This window comes from Apodemus sylvaticus, chromosome 15 (assembly GCF_947179515.1).
Source record: "Apodemus sylvaticus chromosome 15, mApoSyl1.1, whole genome shotgun sequence".
NCBI classification, from domain to species: Eukaryota; Metazoa; Chordata; class Mammalia; order Rodentia; family Muridae; genus Apodemus; species Apodemus sylvaticus.
Window position 1 is genome coordinate 63,568,026 of NC_067486.1, and position 23,233 is coordinate 63,591,258.

Consider the following 23,233-nt stretch of genomic DNA (forward strand, 5'->3'; position numbering starts at 1 on the left):
GGTACATGCTACATATAAATACAGATTATTCAATTATAAGTAATCTTTGCCCAACATATAACAATATTATAAAGTTCACACACAAATATATGTATCACCCATGTTCTTGAAAGAAGTTCATTTTAAACTTACATCATTTGAGAAAAGGGCGTCTTGCTATTGTCATTCCACATCTTCATCCATGGCTGTGACACATGCTGATGGAGTGAGACATGGGAGTTAGAATCTGGGTACCAGCAATAAAAGCCTTGTTCCACTCTGTGAGACTTGGAGCAGAGCTGTCTTCCCTCACAATGCAGTGTCTTTCCTGATAAGCTGAGAGTAAGAGTGTCTCCAGGGGCTATGGTAAAACATGCATGAGGTGAGACAAACAAAAAAGCCTTTGTAAAGATGGAATCAGATCATGGAGCTGGAGACTCATAGGTCGCATTAGAGAACTGAAGCTTTGTCTTTTGTATAATGGGGAATTACCACAGTTTATGTAGAGAGGTTATAGAAATTATTTCCTTGGCTTCTCCCAAAGTTTCCATCTCCATCTGAGCTATCTAGTTTCCAGTACTTTAGTCTCCTGTCTACTATTCTGCTCCTATTTATTTCTAGAAGCAGAAAAGTAGGAGGTTGTTGACAAGTAGCTTCAGATTCCTTAGAGATGGTGGACCCATGGAGGCAGTTAGGTTAGATTCAGGTGACAAAACACTTGATTATTTCATTTTTTCTTTGCATACCTGGCCATATCTCCATTTCAGAAAAGTTAAAAGTCATAATACAATATCACAGTCTAAATAAATGACAGAGAAAATGTGCTTATTTTGGCTTACCATCTAGCACTGAGATCGCTAGATCATAAGGTAAAGCTATGTATATGAAGGTTTTTGTTTTTATTGCTTATTTTTTGTAGAATCTCTAAAGTGTTTTCCATATAGTAGCAATAATCACATTTTACAAAATTTTCATAGGGTTATCAATGTTGAACCTGTTTTCATGTGTTTACTGGCTATTTATCTTTCTACTTTTGCTACATGCTTATTTGAATCTATCGAATTATTAAATTATTAAATCATTTTAATGGGTATTGGGTTTGGCTTTGACTATTGAGATTTTAGAATTCCTTCTGTAATCTATGTCAGTTTCTTGCCAGTTGTGCACATTGCAATTACTTTCAAGCTTACTAATTGTTTCTTCTGTTTAATCTATCCTGATATCATTACCTCCTATATAGCAGTTTTAAATTTTCCTGAGGGAATTTCAGCTCAAGAGTTGCTATTTTCAAAAGTAGTTCCCATGTCTTTTAACTTTTTCTGTTAGACTGTTAAGCTATTTCTTTGTGTTTCTGTTGAGATTGTGAGATTGTTCAGTGTCTTTAAAACAGTTGTTTTAAATTACTTGTCTGAGGACTCCCTGTACTGATGCCCTCCTAGTCAGTTTCCAGCACTTTTTTGGGGTTATAAATATACATTGCTTCATGACAGTTGGTGATGTGTGTAGTGTGTGACATCATCAAGGCATTAACCAGTCTGTCATGTATTTTACTTCCTAATTTGACTCTCCTCATCCACCTGCATAAATTCTAAACAGGTTTCCTTTTTTCTCTGAGCCCTTGTCCATTCGCACCATTTCAACACTAGATGGTGCCCAAGTCCAGATTTTTCCAGAAGTTTGTTGTAGGTGAGTTGTTATTTCAATACTAGAAGGCAATCTTAGCCCAGATTTATATTACATACCCCATTGGTGTTCTGTTCAGAAAGAAATAGCAGAGTACAGGAAAGACTTATCTGTTCCTACAAATATATTCCTGGGTCTAGGGTAGGCCTGACTGCCTCATATATAGTAGACTGTCATTGGACACAAGAAGATTCTACCTGACTCTAGATTCTCACTGTGGATAGATTGAACCTAGGTTTCTATGTGATACCTGTGAATACCAGTCCCACCAAGTCAGCTATGACCTGTGCTTCACCAGCACAGTTCTTGATTAGGACCAAGGCATATGATGCTGTGGACTGCTTACTATAGTGAACTTGTGATCCAGAGCTACTACAACAGTCTTAGCTGCTAATGGCTGAAAGTGAGGTCTAATAGAAGCAGACTGTATGTTTTTTCTTGGAACTGTGGTTGTTCACAGACAGGCCTAGGGATGGGACACACCCAGTGTCAGGTGTCACCACCACTAAGTTCCAGGGCAAAACAAAACAAAAACAAGCAAGCAAGTAACAACAACAACAAAATTATAACTTATGCTTGCTATTATGTTCTTTTCCCACTGAGAAATGTCTTGAAATAAGTTTTACAGCTTGAGGTTGGGGTAGTGTTTGAGACAGCAGCCCACAGGCCACCCACATTGGTGTTATTAAGCTAGATGACATGAGTCACACAACTACAAGGACCCATGCAGCCTCAAGGTGTATTGGTGTTCACAGTGGAGCTGATGGTGATGCAGATCAAAACAGAAGCCTGTCCTACTAGGGCACAAATTTTAGCCACATCTGAGGTTTGTTAGCCTTGTCTAGGAGCTTTGGCCTTGTGATATCTATGCTCCCAAGGATGGGGATAGGTGGTAAAGACAATCTCTTAGCTATGAAGGGTGTTATTCCGTTGGGTTGCAACTATAGAACCCTGTACCTTAGGTGGAGAGGACTATAGCATAAGTCCACATTGTGAATAGAACAGATGCATTCAAAACTGTTCAATTCTTTCCACACACAGGTCTGTACCCGATGCTAGGGCCAATCTGGAGTTTCTATGAACTCAAGGCCTTCAGTTTTTACTGACAGTTTTACTGTGGTGGGAATGCCACTGGGCTCTGAGACAAAGTCTTACCAACCTTTAGTTTCTGCTCCCCAATGGGAAGAGTTCTGCTTTCTGTCAACTGATCTTGTAAGAGATATGGGTGAAACAAGCAGCTACTTGACCTAACACAGGTCCACGTGTTCAGTTAGCCATGTGGTAGGGATCATGGGGCTTTGCTTAACACTGTGATTCACTAGGATGGGCCTGCTGTTGGTTTTAAGTCTGAGAACTGGACTCTCTCCTTAGCCAAAGCTAGAGGTATGATTCTCCCTGCAGGAATGCTTACAGTTGGGGTGTAGGTGGCTCTGGCAATTCTTTCCTTCTTGTGTCCTTCAGTGTGTCCTCTTGCTCTGTTATACTAAAAACAGGTAGGGTGAGTTCTCACTGTTTCCTTAGTCACCCAGTGGCTGCTGGGGATTGAATTGGAAGAGTAGTCAATGCTCTTAACCACTGAGCTATCTCTCTAGCCCCTAGCAAGTCCATAGTTTTATTTTAATTTTTTCTTATTTTATGTATGTATATGCATGCATGTGTTTGAGTGTATGCCTGTGTGTGAGCGTATGTGTGAGTGTGAGAGTGTGTGTGTGTGTGTGTGTGTGTGTGTGTGTGTGAGAGAGAGAGAGAGAGAGAGAGAGAGAGAGAGAGAGAGAGAGAGAGAGAGAATGCATTTTGAGTGCTGATACCCACAGATGCTGGATGCCACATCTCTCTTTCTTTCTCAAACAAGCTGTTCTCCCATGTACTTTGTATTTTCGTTTGCAGTATGCCTCTTGTCTGACCACTTTAAGTCAATTATCTCTTCTGTGCCACACAGTCCTGTGATAATTACTCTGTAAAGGGAAAAGATTTCTTTTAACTTATGAATTTCTTTTTCTACTTTTAGTCATAGCAAAAAAATAAATCAAATCAAATAAAAATTTACATCACGGCTGAGAGCGGAATCCTCAGATCTCTTTCTAAAGCATCCTCCAGTGACTAAAAGCCTTCCTCAAGGCTCCACCTCTTCAGTGTTCCTCCTCTCCCAGGAGCACCAAGCTAGGGACCAAACCTTTAATACATGATCATTTCAGGAACATTTCAGACCCAACTGTAGAACATCCTTTTCCGGCCCCCACAGCTCCAATCTACCTCTCAATGCTAAATATCTTTAGTGCACTTCATAAAATGTTCAAAAGTCCATCGCTCTCTCTGAGACACAAGACACATTCAGCTGTGAAGTCTGAAAAATATAAAATAAAGTTACATGTTTTAATTGGTGCAGAATAAACAAATATTTATCCTCCAAAAACAAAGAACAGGAAGGTGCAAAAAGGAATGAGGCCAAGCCCCAGTAGATATACATTAAATTCTGAATCTTCATGCTCGGCATCCAGGGCACACCATCTTAGGATGTTGGAGCCCAAGGGCTTAGGCAACTTCATTCCCCACAACACTGATCGTTGCAGCCCACACAGCCACACTTCTGGGCTCTGCTGATTCCACTATCCCTAGGCAGGTGGGTAGGCAGTCCATATTCTGTCCTTCTTCCCTCCTGGGTCTCCACTGCAGCTCCAGCTTCACCCTCACTGTTCCCTCTGTGTCTCACCCTGGCAGGGGCTGCTTGCAGGGATTCAGACCTGCCAGGACACTGACACTACCTGGTCCCCCAGACTTGCCTTTGAAATCTCACTGGAATCCTACATGATCCCCTAACTTTTATCTGGACAAAGCCTAGATCCTACAGATGAGGCTATAGTATATCATGGAGGTACCCATAGCCTCTGAGTTCTTCACCAATTTAAGCAGTCCTAAGTGAGCAGGGTGCCCTGGAAATCTCTTGTCAAAAGTCTTTGAATCCTGGAAATCCCTAGAAAGTCTTTGAAACGAATTTGCATTCTTTACATCACCAAGTTCTTAATGCCTATGACCTCATAAATTTCAGAAGTGCCCCCAAGGTGTCTTTACTTTTAATCAGGTACAAAGGATTTGACTTCTTTCCAATAATATTAATCTTTTTAGCAACAGCTCTTTCTTAATGATCTGATTCTAGCTAAACTGTAGGTTTTCCAAATCTTTATATTTCATACTTTTTTGTTCTTACTATAAATCTCTCCAAAAGTAGCCAGTAATATTCATGGTGTAATCCAGGTATTTGCTGCCTTGAAACTTCCTCCATTAGTAAACTTGCCTTTAAGCTCAGCTTCAAGCAAATTTTCAGGGAATAGAAAAAAATATAGGCATGTATTTATCATGTGTATTATAAGAAGTATGGCTTCAGGTCCAATTCCCAACAGAATTTCTATCTCAAACCTCACCCAACAGGACCTTTCCTATCTCATTTTTCTGTTGGTATTACCACATTGTCAACTGTATTCATAGCAATGATTCCTCTTCTTGGTACCTATTGCTTAAGTTAGTCAGCTTTTCATTAATATAATAAGCCCATGAGATAATCAGCTTATAAAGAGAAAGGGTAACTTGAGACCATGGTTTTAGAGGTTTTAGTTCATAATCAAGTTGATTTAATATTGCACATCACGATGGGAATACATCTGTAGAAATAAACTGTTGCTTCATATTCCAACTGTAATAGATAAACATAAATAAATAAATAAATAAGTAGATAAATAAATAAAAATATAGCATATAGCATATAACATATAAATAAGAGAGTAAGAGGAGGGCTTGGAGTTCCAGCACAAGCCTGAGTGGTTTAGCCCTAATAGCCAGAGGACTGTCACTAGACTCAACTGTTTCAAGTGTCCACCATTTCCTGATAGTGCCACTTCAGTAGATTATAAGACTTTAATTTGTAGGCCTTTGGCAGCTATTCAAGGCACAAACTATCACACATACAAACCAGGTATGCATCATTCTGATTTAGAGTGTTGGAGAAGAAATTAAAACTTCAGGAAGGACCCCATGTATAGGTTTGTAGAATATGACTCTTATGCTGAGTACATAATTGCCTATTAACATGATTAGCAACACAATTGGAAAGAGAATAGAGAAAATGATGGCAGTAATCTAGGTGAAATGTTGATTGAATCCCCAAGATGGATTATAGTAAATATGGAGATGTAGGAAGTATTCAATAGTTATTATCAGGCAAAGATAATTCATATACTTACAATTACTAGGCACTTTAAGGAAATGAGCAGAAATTCAGTGTTAAAGATTAGGAAGGTGGGGCTGGAGAGATGGCTCAGCAGTTAGGAGTACTGGCTTCTCTTTCAGAGGAACCAGGTTTAATTTCCAGCACTTCACTGTAACTCCGGTTCCAGGAGATCTGATTCCCTCTTCTAACCTCTGTGCACTGGGTATACACATGGTGCACAGACATGTATAAGGGCAAAACACCCTGACACATAAAATAAAATAAGTTTTAAAATTGTTCCTAAAGATTAGAAATGTTGTTCAGTTTGATAAAGAAGAAAGTTTATAAACATCCTTAAAATACAGAGACTGTGAGAACTTGTGAGCTGTGACCAGGTGAACTATGTTTAGGAATTATACATGTGAAACTAAGAACAATAATATAAAATTTCTTCATGTTTGGAGGTGGCAGTGATGAAAATGAGGAAACTTGAAGAATAATAGCAGTGGGCTGAGTTTCTTTAGTTTTGTGTGTGTGTGTGTGTGTGTACACGTGCACCAGAGGTCATCTTCACACTTCATTTTTTAGGAGCCATCTACCTTACTTTTTTAGATAAACATATTAGGCAAGGATACCTGGCCAGCAAAATCCAGAGACCTGCCTGTCTTGTTTCCAGTGCTAAGATTTTGAGTACACACCACTGTGCACTTCTTTTTACATGCGTGCTAGGATTTGAACTCAGGTCCTCATGCTTGTGTGGCAAACGTTTACCAAATGAGCCATCTCCTCATTCTCTCTTTATCCTTTTATAAAGAATGACATAATAGAAAACTTAACTGTTACTGAGTAGTTATTCTCTTACTACTCCCTTCTGGTACATTTTGAAGAAAAATCCTCAAGTTTAACTCATTTCTCGAATCAGTATTTATATATTACTAAAGAAGAACTTTTCAATTTTTAATTAAATATATGTTGTTATCATACAAGAGAATTAATAAGATTTGGTCTCTATTGATATTTTCTTGATCATCTCAAAATGAGAATATGATTCAAAGGATCTGTTTCTTTCCCTGTAAATATATTTTTAGATTAGATTAGATTAGATTGACTCTAGTTGCCTAGTGAAAATAGAACAAATCTAATTATTTCAGGGTAATTACTTTTCCTTTCATCAGTGATAGCAGGTTTGAGTGTATGTGTGTGTGTGTGTGTGTGTGTGTGTGTGTGCACACATGTACTAGGACCTAAAGTTTCATACATACTAAAGTTGCATACATGCTAGCCAAGTGCTGTACCACTGAACTGAATCCACAGCCCTCCTTTTCATTGTTTATCTTGAGATAGGCTCCAACTAAGTTTCCTCACTGGCTTTGTACTCATTCTGTAATCCAGACAGGCTTTGAACTTGGAACCCTCCTGACTTCGCCTCCTGTGCCGCTAGAAATAGAGGCCAGGTCTGGCTTGATCTCAGCCTTTTATTTTATTTTTTTTATTTGATATATTTTTTACTTACATTTCCAATGATTTCCCCTTTTCTGGCCCCCCCTCCCCGAAAGTCCCATAAGCCCCCTTCCCTCTCCCTGTTATCCCACCCAGTCCTTCCCACTTCCCTGTTCTGGTTTTGCCCTATACTGCTTCACTGAGTCTATCCAGAACAAGGGGCCACTCCTCTGCTCTTCTTGTACCTCATTTGATGTGTTGATTATGTTTTGTGTATTCCAGTTTTCTAGGCTAATATCCACTTATTAGTGAGTGCATACCATGATTCACCTTTTGAGACTGGGTTGCCCTTTAAGTTGTAAATCTTTACTCTCATCTATGCCTATAATCCTTAGTTTTGGCTTTCTCATTGTGTCCTGGATTTCCTGGATGTTTTGGGTTACAAGCTTTTTGCATTTTGCATTTTCTTTGGCTGTTGAGTCAATGGTTTCTATGGTATCTTCGGCATCTGAGATTCTTTCTTCTATTTCTTGTATTCTGTTGTTGATATTTGCATCTATGGCCCCTGATATCTCTCCAAGGTTTTCTATCTCCAAGGTTGTCTCCCTTTGCGATTTCTTAGTTGTTTCTACTTCTGTTTTTAGATCCTGGATGGTTTTGCTCAGTTCCTTCACTTGCTTGTTTGTGTTTTCCTGTAATTCTTTAAGAGATTTTTTCATTTCCTCTTTCATGACTTCTGCCTGTTGACCCAAGTTCTGTATTTGTTTAAGTGATTTTTGCGTTTCCTCCTTCTTTTGACGCATATTCTCCTGCATTTCTTTCACTGATTTTTGTGTTTCCCTTGTAAGGTCTTCAAACTTTGGATCCATTTTCTCCTGAATTTCTTTAAGAGATTTATTTATGCCCTTCATGTGTTCCTCTAACAGCATCATGACCAGTGATTTTACATCCAAATCTTGTTTTTCTAGTGTGTTGGGGTATCCCAGACTTGCTGATATTAGAGAGTTGGGTTCAGATGGTGCCATATTGCCTTGATTTCTGTTGGTAAGGTTCCGACGTTTGCCTTTTGCCATCTGGTTATCTCTGGTGTTAGTTTGTCTTGTCACTGGCTGGTGCTTGAACCTCCTGTTAAGGCTATTTCCGCACAGCTGGATGACTGGGTTTCCCCTGGCACAGATAGCTGTTTTGCTGTCCTCTTCTTGAGTGCTGTTGAAGCCCTGGTGTGTTCTGCCCCAAGCAATGTTATACTTGGGTTGTCTCTGGACCAAACCTGGTGCTGCCTCTCTGCTCTGTCAGGGAGTGAAGACTGTGGTGGGGATCCTGCAGGGCACAGGACCCATGCCTGGCTGGCTCAAAGACAACCGCTGATCTGCCCAGGACCTGGGCACAGGCGGCAGTCTGCAGCTCAGTGGTCTTAGTCCCCAGAGGTCTTATACTCAGGATATCTCAGTACCTGGGGTCACCTCTCCTGTCTACCTGTGCGCAGAGATGGCGACTGCCAACTTTCCACCTACCTATAAGTGTCTTAAACTGGATAGCCCTCATTGCACACCTTTCTTCATTGTCCTGGGGAGCTGCTGAGCTGTGTCTGAAAGACCTGCTTGAGACACAAGCTTTGACTTTGTCTCTGGAAGGCCCAAGGTATTTAAATTATATGTAAATTAGCAGCTCTCTGAAACAAAAGCTAACCTCTGGAGTGGAGGATGTAGCTTTGTGAATCAACAGAGACTGTCTTGTAAGCAACAGATAAGCCAGCTGATAAAGATTATTAGCCATCTTCATAATTGGAATCTCCAATACTGGATTTATTTCTAGACCAGTCCATGATTGGGTCAACTGATCACATTAAAGGAAAGAGAAGAGTAATTATAACTTCTCCTTAAGATTAATTTTTTAAAGTTAGTTTAACAGTCTCCAATTGCTCCATCCCATAAATTCTAAAAGCTTGAAGCAAGGCAGTTTATTTAATCTGGGACATTTCACAATTAAAGTATACTCGATATCGCTCTTCTGTTACCATTGGCTGGACACTTAGCAAGCCCACAGTCAGCATTAACTTTAGTATGCCACACCAGTCACTCTGGCAGCTAGCATGCTTCTGCAACATTCTGTGGAAAAAACATAGACACCTTCTTCCCCAATATTAAGTCAGGATCATGTCATATGCCAGTAAGTGAATTCTTCCATCTCACCTAGGCATCACTATGCTTAGTTATAGGATGCTATAGACCCTCAGCAAGGAGTTCCTTGGAATCTGAATATTAAAATTTAAAAAAATATACAAACATAATTTAAATAATATGCATGGGGATATATTTTCTCCTCTTTTCTTTTTTTAAGAAGATATTGGTTTAAAATTTTTATATTACTTCAGCCAAAAAGATAATAAAGAATTAAATTGTCAAAGACATCTCAAATGTTTGATAACTTTTATTCATTAAATAGCCACTCATTGTCTGTTTAATTTAAGTTGGAACACCAAGCTTATATAATAATATAGGCAATAACTATGTAATTATAGAAAATAAACATCGCATTTTTAGTTGTTTATCCTGTTAGAGTAGTTGAAACTAGAAATCCGAAAAATGTATCATTAGTAACATGTACATATTTTTATTATTTTAAAATTAGAAATATGTGTGTCATTTATCCGTAATAATTAATTAAGTCCTCTAGAATTAACACCATTATGTGGTAGAGGTAGAAATTGAGGACACCAAGAACAAGTCTTTATAATTTGATGTGTACATTTTCTGAAATTATTTTCAAGCCGTTGTTATTTTGATGATATAATAAATATGCTTGTATGGCCAATTGTTCCTATATAGTCTGCCTGAGACACAAATTTCATGTGCCTTGCCTTAAGGGGTCTTGTCTAGGCACATTTTTAAAGATTTATTACTTTATTATATATAAGTATACTGTAGCTGTTTTCAGACACACCAAAAGAGGGTGTTGGATCTCACTATAGAAGGTTGTGAGCCACCATGTGATTGCTGGGAATGAACTCTTATATTTTTTGCTGTGAGCCTAGCCTTTAATGGCTGAGCCATCTCTCCAGCCCCTGGATTAGCTCTCAAATATCCAAAGACGGTCATTTAACAAAACATATCTTTTCCTAACTTGAATTGTATTTGTAAAAATAATTGTAAAATTTAAGAATTAGCAGTATCAAAATAAAGGAACAATTTCAAGCAATTGTAAGCCATGATATATGTGTGTGTGTGTGTGTGTATACATATATATATGTAATTAAAGGCTTGATTTTCAGCATTTTAAAAGTAGCAGCTACAGTACACAATTCAATTATCTGACCTGAGCTTTTAATCTTAGCCATTCTGACTGGTGTGAAGTGAAATCTCAGGGTTGTGTTGATTTGCATTTCCCTGATAACGAATGATACTGAACATTTCTTAAGGTATTTCTCAGCCATTCAAATTTCTTCATGTGAAAATGTCATTTTTTTAAAAGCTGTTGTTACAGGGGTTCAAAAGGGATACAGGCTAAACTGAATCAGCGAAGGCCCAACTCTGAGATCAGCTAGGGTGTGACAGTGAAATGGAACAGGGAATTCAATTATACATATTGTCCACGGTCTAAAAAACTGCATTAGGCAAGAGGAATATGGCCTAAAACAAAAGAAAACAAAATAAAAAGTGTAAAATACAAAAATCAACAAAAAAACCCAGATTTTAGAAACATGAAATAGAAAGAGAGAAGGAAAATGGATTTTATTGCATAACCACTATGTATTGGCTCTTTCTTTCTTTCTTTCTTTCTTTCTTTCTTTCTTTCTTTCTTTCTTTCTTTTTTTTTTTTTTTTTTTTTTTTTTTTTTTTTTTTGGTCTTTGGTGTTCACCAACATGTCCATGTGTCAATTTGTGTCCTCTTTGTGTCATTTTTTTTTTAATGATTGTTGTGCTGTTTTTTATGTTGAAAAGAAAAATTGGTAAAAATAAAACTTCATCTGCTAGTGGCAGTGGAGGCTGATTTAAACTGCCCAGAACTCAACTAGGAATCAAACACAGCTTGAGAAAAGGCTGCTTCTTAAAGGACCAGAATCCTCAAGTTCTAGGGGAGTGGGTTAATGGTTATTTCTCCTAGAAAAAAAATCTCTAGAATTGTGAGTTTGGATTCAAAGTGCTTTTTATTCTCTCGAAATTACAGCTAGAAAAAGAAAAAGGTTGTTTTTTTTTTAAAGGTAAAGTCTTACATATCTTGACTATAAAGTTATAAGTTATTGTCATGATTCAAAAGGTATAATATTGGCAATAAAAGGTTAGTTTAAAACTAGAAGCTCAGGGTTGTAGCCATCTTAAGTAGCAACATGTGGCAAGATGCAACCCAGGAAAAACAGGCCTCTAAGATACTTCCAAATTGTCATAATGTTTTATGTGAACCTAGAAATGAGACTTATAAGGAATAGGATTTAAAATAATGTTTCTTTAACAAGTTACGCTGTCATACATTTGAAAATAAGAACTGGCAGATTAACTCTGTGGTGTAAGAGTAATGTGTTTGCCATTGCTTTTAAAGAGAATAGATTGTTTAAAATTGGGTTTTGCTTTCCAAAATTGTAGATATGCTCTAATATTGCAAGAGAAAATTAAGAGTTACAATAAAAATTGCTACTGTGACATTGGCTGCAGTTTGCAGTCTGGTTAAAGGCACACAATTCTTAACATATTTTGTTATTAAGATGATTTTAAGAGTGATACAGCTGTGGTGATTATGGGCGGGTTGTGATTTTTTTTCACAAGTTCATTGGTATGGTAGTAAAAGCAAAATTTAACCCCTCAAGATTGAAAAGGAGATCTCAGTGGAAATTTATTTCATATCAAACTGGCTCCTTGAACTACTTAAAAAATACTGGTAGAATTTTTCTGGGAACCCTGAAATTACAGGTTACTTTTGTTCTTCGACCCTCATAGATGTCCTTGTAGGACAGGTGGGTTTGGGTGTGGTCTTAGACAATAGGCTCAAATTAGTAGATATTTACATTTGAGTATCCTCATTCAATGTCCTTGCCAGATTGGTGGGCATGGGTCTGGCCTTAGAGACAATAGACTAAGATTAGATATTTACATTTGAGTTAGTGCAAAGCTCAGAGCTGCCTCAGTGGAAGCTTGTGAGGAACTGCTTTTGTATTGCTGACCCTACCTAGGGACTTTTTGGTCAAAAGAACATTCTTGACAGTCTTATCCAGGTGTGGTTCATGATATAGCTCAAATTTAAGATCTGTAAAAGATTAATAAGTCTATGTAGAACTTATGAAGGCATTAAAATTTGGCCTGCCTACTCCATACAAAATTATTATAGATTTAAAGGGTTGGTTTTTGCTTTTCAGATCCTGATAATCATAAAAGCATTTGCTTCTAACTTTAAAAGAGCATGAGCTAACTTTAAAAGAAACAACACAGCAATTTTATTAAAAGATTTCTTCCTCAAGGAATGACTAATATCCTTATCTTATGTGAGAAAAAATGTTTTGTCTCAATACAAGAAGCTAGGATCTTAATTTTTCAGTGTATATTGTTCATAGAATTTTATTACAGGTCTTTGCTCTTAACAATGGGCTTTTAAAATTTTTAATTAAATGATTTTCAAAAGTTGTTAGGATAAATTAATTGGCTAAGACACTGCTCTAAGCTTGCCACAAGAGGATTTAAGCCTCTGATGTTCTCAAAGTAGATGCAAAATAAATACTGAGAGACATTACTTGGAGGAAGCTACTGTATGCATTTGTCAACAGTTTGTTACATTAATGTAAAATCAGCTTTTTTTTTTCCTTTCCAAATAAAGTTTTTACATCCTTCAATAAAGATATTGGTGTGTTAGTAAAATATTATAAGATAAAATCATAAAGGTATTTTAAAAGTAATGTTTTAAGAACCTGATGAAACATTTTCTTATTTCAAATGACAATCAAATTGGTCATTGCAGAGAACTGATAGTTGATCTATTACATGGCAAGCCTTTTAAGGCAAAATTAATAATTGTTATCCAAAAGATAAACTGTTATAATTTGCTTCCATCCATGATTTTATATCTCTATGCATGCATCCTATAAGGAATACATCTACTGTGGAAGTAAAGCTCATATAATTAGATCACATGATTATTCTTTTGAGTGTCCCCTTGCTTCAGCACAGATAATTGAATTAGGTGCTGTAGCTGCTATTTTTAAAATGTTAAAAATCAAGCCTTTAATTATACATTGATATCATATATATTGCTAATTCTTATATTATTTATGCAAATATGATTCAAGTTAAAAAATATATGTTCTTTAAATGACTGTACTCTGGATATTTGAGAGCTGATCCAGGGGCTGGCTCGGAGGTTAAAGGCTAGGCTATCAACCATAAAATATAAGAGTTCAATTCCCAGCAACCACATGGTGGCTCACAACCACCTATAATGAGATCTGACACCCTCTTCTGGTGTGTCTGAAGACACCTACAGTATACTTATATATAATAAATTAAGAAATCTTTAAAAATGTGCCTGGACAAGACCCCATAATGCAAGGCATATGAAATTTGTGTCCCAGGCAGACTATATAGAAACAATTGGCCATACAAGCATATTCTTTATATCAACGAAATAATAATGGCTTAAAAATTGACCCAACCGGCAGGTCCGGTTATTCAGGGTCCTGAAGGGGCGCTACCTGAGGGTCAAAGGGGGGAGAGAAAGAAGGAGGCCAGGCAGAGAGGGTTCAGTTGTCGAGGCCTCATTTAATGCATTGGGGTACACAGGTTTTAAGGCTTTCAGGAGGGACGTTCCTCAAGGCAAGGACAAAGAGGGGTAGAGGTATTCCTGGCATTTACGGCAGGAGGTGAAGAGGTCATCTGATGAATCTCGAAACAATGGCTAAACCAATGCCCATGGGAGAGGCTCTTCTTTGCTTTTCTCAGGACCTTTGCCATGCCAGCCGAAGTGAGGGTCTCTAATGGCTTTCCACATTTCCTCCCTTTCCTTATATTAGAAATGGTAAGGTCTGGGCAGAAATACTGGGCAAGGGGCCAGACCAATAATGTGTAGCCATCTCTTGTCTTAGGATCGACCTCTCTTATTCCTCAGCCTTACCCGTCGTAGGGTTACCTTGTCATCCTCAAGGCCCCGTGTCTTAGGTTGGTCAGGGGATGGAGGAAGTTGCCTGTCTTTAAGACGGCTACCTTGGGTCAGCTCCCCCTTCAGACAAGCCCAGGGATGAATAAGTGGGAGCCAAACAGAGTCTCACAAAAGGAGCTTATTGAAATTGAGCCTCTCCGTGACAGGTATTGCAGTTGTTTCTGCCGAGCCGTCTTGTCTTCCGGGTTCCATCACTTCTGCTGCGTCCAAACGATGATACTGTACTGAGATATAATTCTTGGGTAGGGTGGAATCTATTTGTGATTTAACAAAGTGGGTTAATCGTTGAAAAGCCCAGGGACCAAAGGAGATTAACAGCAATAACCCCATGAAGGGTCCTAGGATAGAAGGTAGTAGGGTGGAAAGCCATGTGGAGAACCAATTTTTATACCAAGACTCCTGTTGTTCTCGTTCTCTTTTGTGTTTCTCTAAACTTTCTTTTACTCTCCTCAGACTGTCATCTACCAGTCCTGTCTTGTCCACATAAACACAGCATTCTTCCCTTAAGGCTTCACAAAGTCCTCCTTGCTGTAAGAAGAGCAGATCAAGCCCTCTCCTATTTTGCAATACTACTTCTGATAGGGAGGCAACAGAATCTTTTAAATTAGCTAAACCATCTCTGTGTTCGGCCAGGTCCTTATCAATGGCAGCACTAAGTAAATAATATTGTTGTCGATTCTGTTGAGAGGTAACAAGAGAGGCAATACCTGTACCCGTTCCAGCTGCTCCTAATCCAAGAATAACAGCAAGAGTGACAGCTGAAATAGGCTCTCTTTTTTCTCTATGGAGTACCCCAGTGTTCCTCTCCCAAAAATTAAAAAGGTCTCTTGGCTCATGAATGCTAAGTCTTGGAAATAACTGTACCAGCATGCAATAATCGCGACGCTGTATAAATTCAGATATTACAATATAGGTAGTCAATCCTGAGGAACATGCCAAGTAAGTATTATTTGGGGCTAGCAAATACTCATAATGATTGTCAATAGTTATGGTATGGTTGCATATTTCTAACAATTGTTGAGGGGGTAGCATGTGTTCTCCCAGGATGCAGCTCCCTATCCCAGATACCTCTGTGAGGGTAAATCCTAAAAAAATTTCCACTTAAACCCTCAGAATCATTGGTATATGTAAAATTTCCAAAAAGAGCAACACCCTCATAAAATGGAGGGGAGGCTGAAAAACATAGCCAGCACTCCTCATAATAGGATAAACTAGCCTCTCGTTCCTTAAGGAGTAAAGCAGAGGCAGATGTATTGCGGATGGAAAGGAGTACCTGAGCTGATGGTCTGAGGCCCTGAGGGATGGATGGTAGGTTGAAATAGAGTGGTTAGGGGAGAGGCAGGAGGGGCCTGTGTAGTCGACGATGTTGATGGACCCTTAGCTGGTGGAGCTCCCTGGGGCAATAAAGAGGCCAAATTGTGTAATTGAAGATTAGGACCCAAGGAAGCTTGATGTGTATTGGGGATGCTCTTTGTTAGTATGATACTGAATATGAGGACAGAATCATAATTATCTTTATATAAACGAAGTCCCCAATTAGGGGGTCTTGATGTAGTCCAATCAAATTTCTTAGCAGTTTTAGTAAATGCTATGATTATGGGGTTGCACCAACATTTTGACAGTTGATTTATGTCACAAGCTGAATCATCAGTGGAATAAGTGCCATTATTTTTTAGTTATAAGATCCCAGGAGGAGGAGGGTTTCCAATAAGCCTCTCCTGTGGTTTCACAACTCCAGCTGGCACAAAAGAAGTCATTTTCAAATTGACATTTATAATTCAGAGGGCGATGCCCGGTAAGCCAGGGCATACATAAAATCCTTCAGGGCGTCCATTTTGGGAATATAGTTGGTCCTTAGTGCAGCTCTTCTGGCTTTGTTATTACATTTACCCTCTCCATTGGAGGCCGCATGGGAAGTTTCTATAGCCGTTGTTTGGGGCCAAAAGACGTCTGGTGTTCCCCAGTAAGGGTCAGTGCCCAGGGCCAATTTGCATATGTCCACAATTATCGGGTCCCATTTTGGAGAGGTCCCTGTTGAAGACTGTATCTCCAGCTTGATTATTAATGGTCCATGTGAAGTTGAAGACCCGATAGGGGTTCAAATGGGGGCTCACCCTTCCGGGGGTCATAATTAATAGGAGAAGAAGTCCCGAAGTCCAGGGGTTGATCATCGTTCTGAAAGAGAAGACATGATCTTTCTCAGGTGCCACCCTGGAATTGGTGGCTTTATCAATCTTTCAGGGAGCCACCTGGCTCCTCCTTCTTTAGAATTGTAAATGCAGGCGGACCCTTTTCCTCAGATGATAACAGGGTCAGGCCCCTGCCATCTCCCGGGTAGGGGGTCTTTCCAGAGGGCTTGTGCACAGTCCATGTTTGTTGTGGGATGCCATAGGCGATCAGCGGTGGAGCGCCCTTGCTTATCTAGAGTTAAGAAATTTAAAACAAACAGGGCATGGGATAGTAGGAGCTTAGCATTGCCTTTAAAAGAATAAAGGGTTTCTTGAGCGGTGAGCTTTAACAGGGTGTTTTTAAATGTTTGATTGGCCCGCTCAACAATTCCTTGACCCTGGGGATTTAGGGGATGCCTGTAATGTGCTTTATCTGTATTTGTGAACAAAATTGTTTAAATTTTTGGCTGGTATAACCAGGTCCATTATCTGTCTTAAGTATTTTGGGTTGGCCCATAACAGAGAAGGTAAATAACATGTGAGAAATAACATTCTTTGTGGCCTCTCCCATCTGGGCAGAGGCACATAAAAATCCACTAAATGTATCAACAGTCACATGCACAAATTTAAGTTTTCCAAAAGAGGGAACATGAGTAACATCCATTTGCCAAAGTTCTCCGGGGACAAGGCCTCTGGGATTAACTCCTAGATGCAGCTCAGGAAGCAATGCTAGGCAAATTGTACAATTCTTCACAATTTTCCTAGCCTGTTCTCCGGTTATTTTATATTTAAATCTTAATGTTTGAGCATTTAGGTGATGAAGGTAATGAGGCATCTGAGCCTCTTGAAGTGAATCGGTGAGGGAGGCCAATACTACTAAGCGGGTAGCTCTATCAGCCAAATCGTTCCCCTTAGCAAGAGGGCCAGGTAGGTTTGTATGGGCCTTTATGTGTCCTGCAATTATACAGCCCTTATATGCTGTTGTATCTCAAAAAAGAACGAGAAGGCCGGTGACGAGGGCTGTATAATGGGGACAACTTCAAGAACTTGGAGGGCTCTGACTACATAATGGCTATCCGAATAAAGATTAAAACTTTCATTAATTGTTTTAAATACCTCAAGGGCACCTTGCAGTTCTACTAATTGAGCAGAGGCATAGGGCGTGTTAATATGAGAGGACTGATTTCCAATGACAAAGGAAGCCCTTCCATTTTTGGACCCGTCTATAAAGACAGAGCATCTCTTATAGGTTTTAATCGTGTAACTTTCGGGAAAACAAAAGGGGTGTTATGGAGAAATTGCAATAGTTTATCTCCTGGTAGGTGGGTATCAAACTTTCCTTGATAGCTGGATAATAAGACAGTCCAGTCATCATCTCTCTGTTGTAGCCAGGCAAGCTGCTCTTGTGAATAGGGTGAGATAATTATCTCTGGATCACGGCCAAAATAGCGGATAGTTATTTTGAGCCCTAGAAATAAGGTCTGGCAAACTAGGGAAGGGTAAGTAGGGAGTATTTTAGGGTGAGTGGCTGGTAGGTGAACCCACATATGTGGCTGCCCATCCTGCCACAGAAGGCCTGTTGGTGTAAATGTTGTTGTGAAAATAATTAAAAAAAGATTTTTGGATGGGTCAAAATATCCTATAAATTGTTGGCTAATAGCCCTCTCCGCCAGTTGCAAAGAGCTCTTAGCCTCTGGGGTCAATATTCTAGTGGAAAGAGGATCAGCATTGCCCTTTAGAATGTCAAAGAGAGGTTTAAGATCACCCGTGGTCAGCTAAAGATATGGTCTGAGCCAATTAATATCGCCTAAAAGTTTTTGAAAATCATTTAAGGCCTGCAATTGTGATCTTCTGATTGTTAACTTTTGAGAGCAGACAGTAATCGGTCTTAGTTGGAATCCCAGAAACAAGAAGGGAAATTGTGTTTGAATCTTTTCGGGAGCTATAACAAAGCCTCTCTGTTGTAAGGCAAAAACCAATTCTTGGGCTATCTGTTGGGTTTCTGATAGATTAGCTGATGAAATCAATATGTCATCCATATAATGAATAATGTAGGCCCTTGGATGGCATATCCTTATTGGATCTATAGTCTGTGCCACATAACGCTGGCACAAGGTGGGACTATTAGCCATTCCTTGTGGTAATACACACCATTGAAAGCGGAGATTGGGACCTGCATGGTTAGTAATAGGGATAGAAAAGGCAAAACGAGCACAATCCTCAGGATGAAGGGGGATGGAGAAAAAGCAGTCTTTTATATCAATCACTATTTTATGAAAGCCCTTGGGGATAGCTATTGGGGAGGGCAACCCAGGCTGTAGCACCCCCATGGAAAACATAGTTTTATTAACCTCTCGGAGGTCTTGTAACAACCTCCAGTTGCCATTTTTCGTTTTTTATAACAAATATGGGAGTGTTCCAAGGGGAGGTGGAGTGTTCAAGGTGCCCCAGCGATAATTGTTCCTGCACCAACTTTAGGATAGCCTGAACCTTTTCTTTAGGCATGACCACTGATCGATCCAGACTGGGTCATTTGATTTCCAAGATATTTTATCAGCCTGGAGTGCAGGGGGATCAGCAGTCCTTATGAAAAAAAGGTCTGCACCCAAGCCTTTTCTACCTGTATTAGGGGTGAGAACCAGGGGTTCCGTCATTCCTAGTTCATATTTACCCAATCCTTTCCCAGGGAGGAACCCTGTTTTTAACATTTGATTTGTAATAATTTTGTTAGGACTGCACATTATCATCACCATTTGGGATAGAATATCTCTCCCCCAAAGGTTAACAGGGAGTCCAGGTACCACAAAGGGCCTAACCGTCCCCGTATTCTCCTCCTTGTCTCTCCAAGTTAGAAGCCTTGAGCTTTGTAATGTGTCTTGCGACTGTCCTATTCCCCTTAGATGTGTGGCTGTAGCCTCAAGAGGCCAAGCTGAAGGCCAGTATCTGGAGGAAAGCACTGTTGCATCAGCCCCAGTATCTAAAAGGCCCTGAAACTGTTTACCATCCAGCCATAGCGTCATCACGGGCCTCTCATCAGATAGCTTCTGAATCCAGTAGATATCAGAAGAACCAGGGGAGGAAGAGCCGCGCCCTTTTCTCTTGTGGGGGAAGTGTCCCATCAAGGGGAGGGGTAGGGTTGTGCAATGCATTGTCCAGCCTTGAGTGTTAATGGACCCCTGGTGATGGTGGCAAGAAACTTGATCTCTCCTGAATAGTCAGCATCTATTAGAGAAGGGAGCATGATGAGGCCTTGAAGGGAGCTTGAAGCTCATCTAATGATCAGAAAAAACATTCCAGAAGGTGGGGGGCCCAAACTTTCCAGATTCTATAATAATAGTCTCTTCCTCGGGGGTTATAACCCGGGTGGTGGATGAGCAGAGGTCCAGTCCTGCACTTCCTGCTGTTGCCCTAGATAGGGTATCGTCATTGGTGTCTGCTCTAGTATTTGGGGGCGTGCTGTGGCCTGAAAGTGAGGGCCCCGATGTGGGGCCCTCGGCCCGTTTCCCGGGACCGCAGTAAGGGCTTGTCCATGGGCATCGGTCCTAGAACGACACTCGTTAGCCCAGTGCCTGCCTCTCTTACATCAGGGACAGACTCCTGGCGGGGCAGGTCTTATAGCCCCTTGGCTGAGGGCAGGATCGGGTGCCTGCCTGGGAGAGCCACATTCCCTTGCAAAATGACTGGGCTGTCCGCACCGAAAGCATGTCTTGCTCTTGGGGTGGCTAGAATCTCCTATCTTATGAAAGGCGGCTCCGATAGCCATGTTGATGGATTTGGATATCTGATGTGAAAAGGGGTCTACATCACTACAGAGTTTAATCATTCCTGAGATATCAAGGTCCTTGGTTTGCCTCGTAGCGCGGCTCTGCATGCTGGGTTGGCATTCTCAAGGGCCAGCTGCCTAACTAGGAGCCCTTCACTTTCATTTTGACCTAGGATCTTAGGTCCTGTCCCTGGGGCGGGAACCGCTCTCCAAGCAGACAAGGTGGCTTGTGCTGTCTGTGCAAGGATGCCAGGCAACAGCCCTCACTGTTTTTTCTCAGAGGTGAATGCACCCCTTCCACATAGCTTATCTGTTGTCCAGGAGGCAGTTTTACTCAAGGGATTTTTTCTATTTCCGGTGGCAAGGTTTTCTGCTCTGTCAATGAATTCTGATTTTCAAGTTAAGTATTGTCCTCTGCTAAGGACGGATTGCACCACTTTAATCCATTCACCAGGTGTTAAATATCCGGACCCCGTGAGCCCTTCTAGTATTGACAGAGTAAAGGGTGCGTTTATGCCGTAGTTTTTTACAGCTGAATGCAATTCCTGAATACTCTTGAATTTGAGTTTTTTGTACACGGGGTGTGAGGTCCCATAGTCCCCTTGGTCAGATTCTTCTCCCTCAGAATCCTCACCAACTGCATCATAGTCCTGCTCTTCCTCAATTTCCTGGTCCTTATCACTGTCTCTTCCTTGAATAGTGCTAATGGCTCGGGTTCATTTCTGGTTTATCTGGCACGCACCCTGGTCATGACTGGGAAGGTCATTTTAGACTGATGTTTCTTTAAGAGGCCGGACGGCCGCTTATTTGGGGGATCCTGTCCTTTTCTCATAGTTTCTTGTAGGTTCTGAATTTCTAGAGAAAGGTCTCCTAATTCTTGCTGCAAATGTAAGACCTGCTTGAGCCCAGTAATTTGTGCCCAGAGCGCAGCCTTTGTTTGGGTTAGCCCGTCAACCACCGAGGCTGGCAAAGACACAGGGGGAGCTGACGGCATCGGAGGTAGGTAAGGCGGGGGCCGAGTGAATCCGGGTCTTTGTGTGAAAAAGACTCGAGGTTCTCGGGGTCCGTCATCATACCTCTCCTCTATGTATCTGGCAGCCTCCTTCTCTAAATCAGCCTCAAGGGCCGGGTCTAATTTTGAGTCGGAGGAGCTGCTCAGGCCAGTTTCATCTTGGATTTTTGAAATCTCCTTAAGAGAAGGGTATATACTTCTAGGAATTTTGGGCTCCTCTAGGGATTGTGTAATTTTTGGGGGAGGGTCCTCCATGTCCCTGGGTATCTCTATAATTACAGAGGGACACGGAGAGTGCGGCTAACCAATGCCACATTCGCTATTGCGTGATGGTGGTCTCAAGGCTTGCAGAAAATCACCAGCAACGGCTAGCAGACGGGCATTCTCCCCTCCATACTCAGCATCTCTTATTATGTCCCGTATAAGGCCCCAGTAACTAAAGAATGCATCAGACACTGGTTCATCGGTTTTTAAAATCTTAGTAATCTCTTTACCAACCTTATTCCAGCTAAGCGGGTGAATGTCGGGCCCCCTTAAAATCAGCCAAGGACATTTATCATTGACAAAACAAAAAAACTTAATTAAATCTTTTTTCTTGACTATTATTCCTCTCTCCCCGAGTAACTGCCTGATTCCTCTTATGAAACTAGCCTCTTTTGTTAATTTTTGCCCCATGATGATCGGATGACAATGTTTGGCCACTTATCTGCCCCTCCAGCGATGCACGAGTGATGAGGTCTGTGGGGTCCTCAACTACTCTTCCCGGGGTTTCTCCGTCGTCCGGTAGTTGACCGTGCTTCGGGTCTCTGTTCAGGCGCCACTATGACCCGACTGGCAGGTCCAGTTATTCAGGGTCCCGAAGGGGTGCTACCTAAGGGTCAAAGGGGGGAGAGAAAGAAGGAGGGTAGGCAGAGAGGGGTTCATTTGTCAAGGCCTCGTTTAATGCATCAGAGTACACAGGTTTTAAGGCTTTCAGGAGGGACATGTCTCAAGGCAAGGACAAAGAGGGGCAAAGGTATTCCTGGCATTTACGGCAGGAGGTGAAGAGGTCATCTGATGAAGACACCCGGTGTCAGCGATGTTGGCGCAGGCAGGATCATTCTGCAGTTATCTCAAAACAATGGCTAAACCAATGCCCATGGTTGAGGCTCGTCTTTGCTTTTCTCAGGACCTTTGCCCTGCCAGCCGAAGTGAGGGTCTCTAATGGCTTCCCACAAAAAATAATTTAATATTTTTAGAAAATGTGCACATCAAATTGTAAAGAATTGTTCTTGGTGTCCTCAATTTCTAACTCTATCACAAAATGGTGTTAATTCTAGAGGACTTAATTAATTATTACAGATAAATGATACTCATATTTCTAATTTAGAAAATAAAAATATGTACATGTGACTAAGGATACATTTTTAGGCTTTCTAGTTGCAACTGCTCTAACAGGAAAAGTAACTAAAAATGTTAGGTTTATTTTCTTACATAGATATTGCTTATATTATTGTCTATGCTTGGTGTTCCAACTTAAATTAAAACAGACAATGGAACTGGCTTTTTAATGAATAAAAGTTATCAAACATTTTAAATGTCTTTGACAATTTAATTCTTTATTATTCTCAAGGACAAGGTAATATGGAAATTTTAAAACAATATCTTCTTTAAAAAAGAAAAGAAAGGGGAAAATCTCTCCCCGTGCATATTATTTAAATTATCCTTGTATAATTTTAAGTATTTTAAAATTTGGATGCCAAGGAACTCCTTGCTGAGTGTATATAGCATCGTATAACTAGGCATAGTGATGCCTAGGTGAGATGGAAGAATTCACTTATTGGCATATGACATAATATGGGGAATCCCGA

At 40.3% G+C, this 23,233-nt stretch overlaps 3 protein-coding genes across 18 annotated transcripts in view; 1 reads left to right on the forward strand and 2 right to left on the reverse strand.

Moving 5' to 3' along the window:
- The window catches only part of Eaf2 (ELL associated factor 2), a 1,192,577-nt gene that overhangs the window by 972,627 nt on the left and 196,717 nt on the right, over positions 1-23,233 (forward strand). The gene's annotated exons all lie outside the window — the stretch shown is intronic.
- Positions 1-23,233, reverse strand: part of Golgb1 (golgin B1) — a 247,039-nt gene that overhangs the window by 120,928 nt on the left and 102,878 nt on the right. The gene's annotated exons all lie outside the window — the stretch shown is intronic.
- Iqcb1 (IQ motif containing B1) overlaps positions 1-23,233 on the reverse strand; it is a 228,264-nt gene that overhangs the window by 45,193 nt on the left and 159,838 nt on the right. The gene's annotated exons all lie outside the window — the stretch shown is intronic.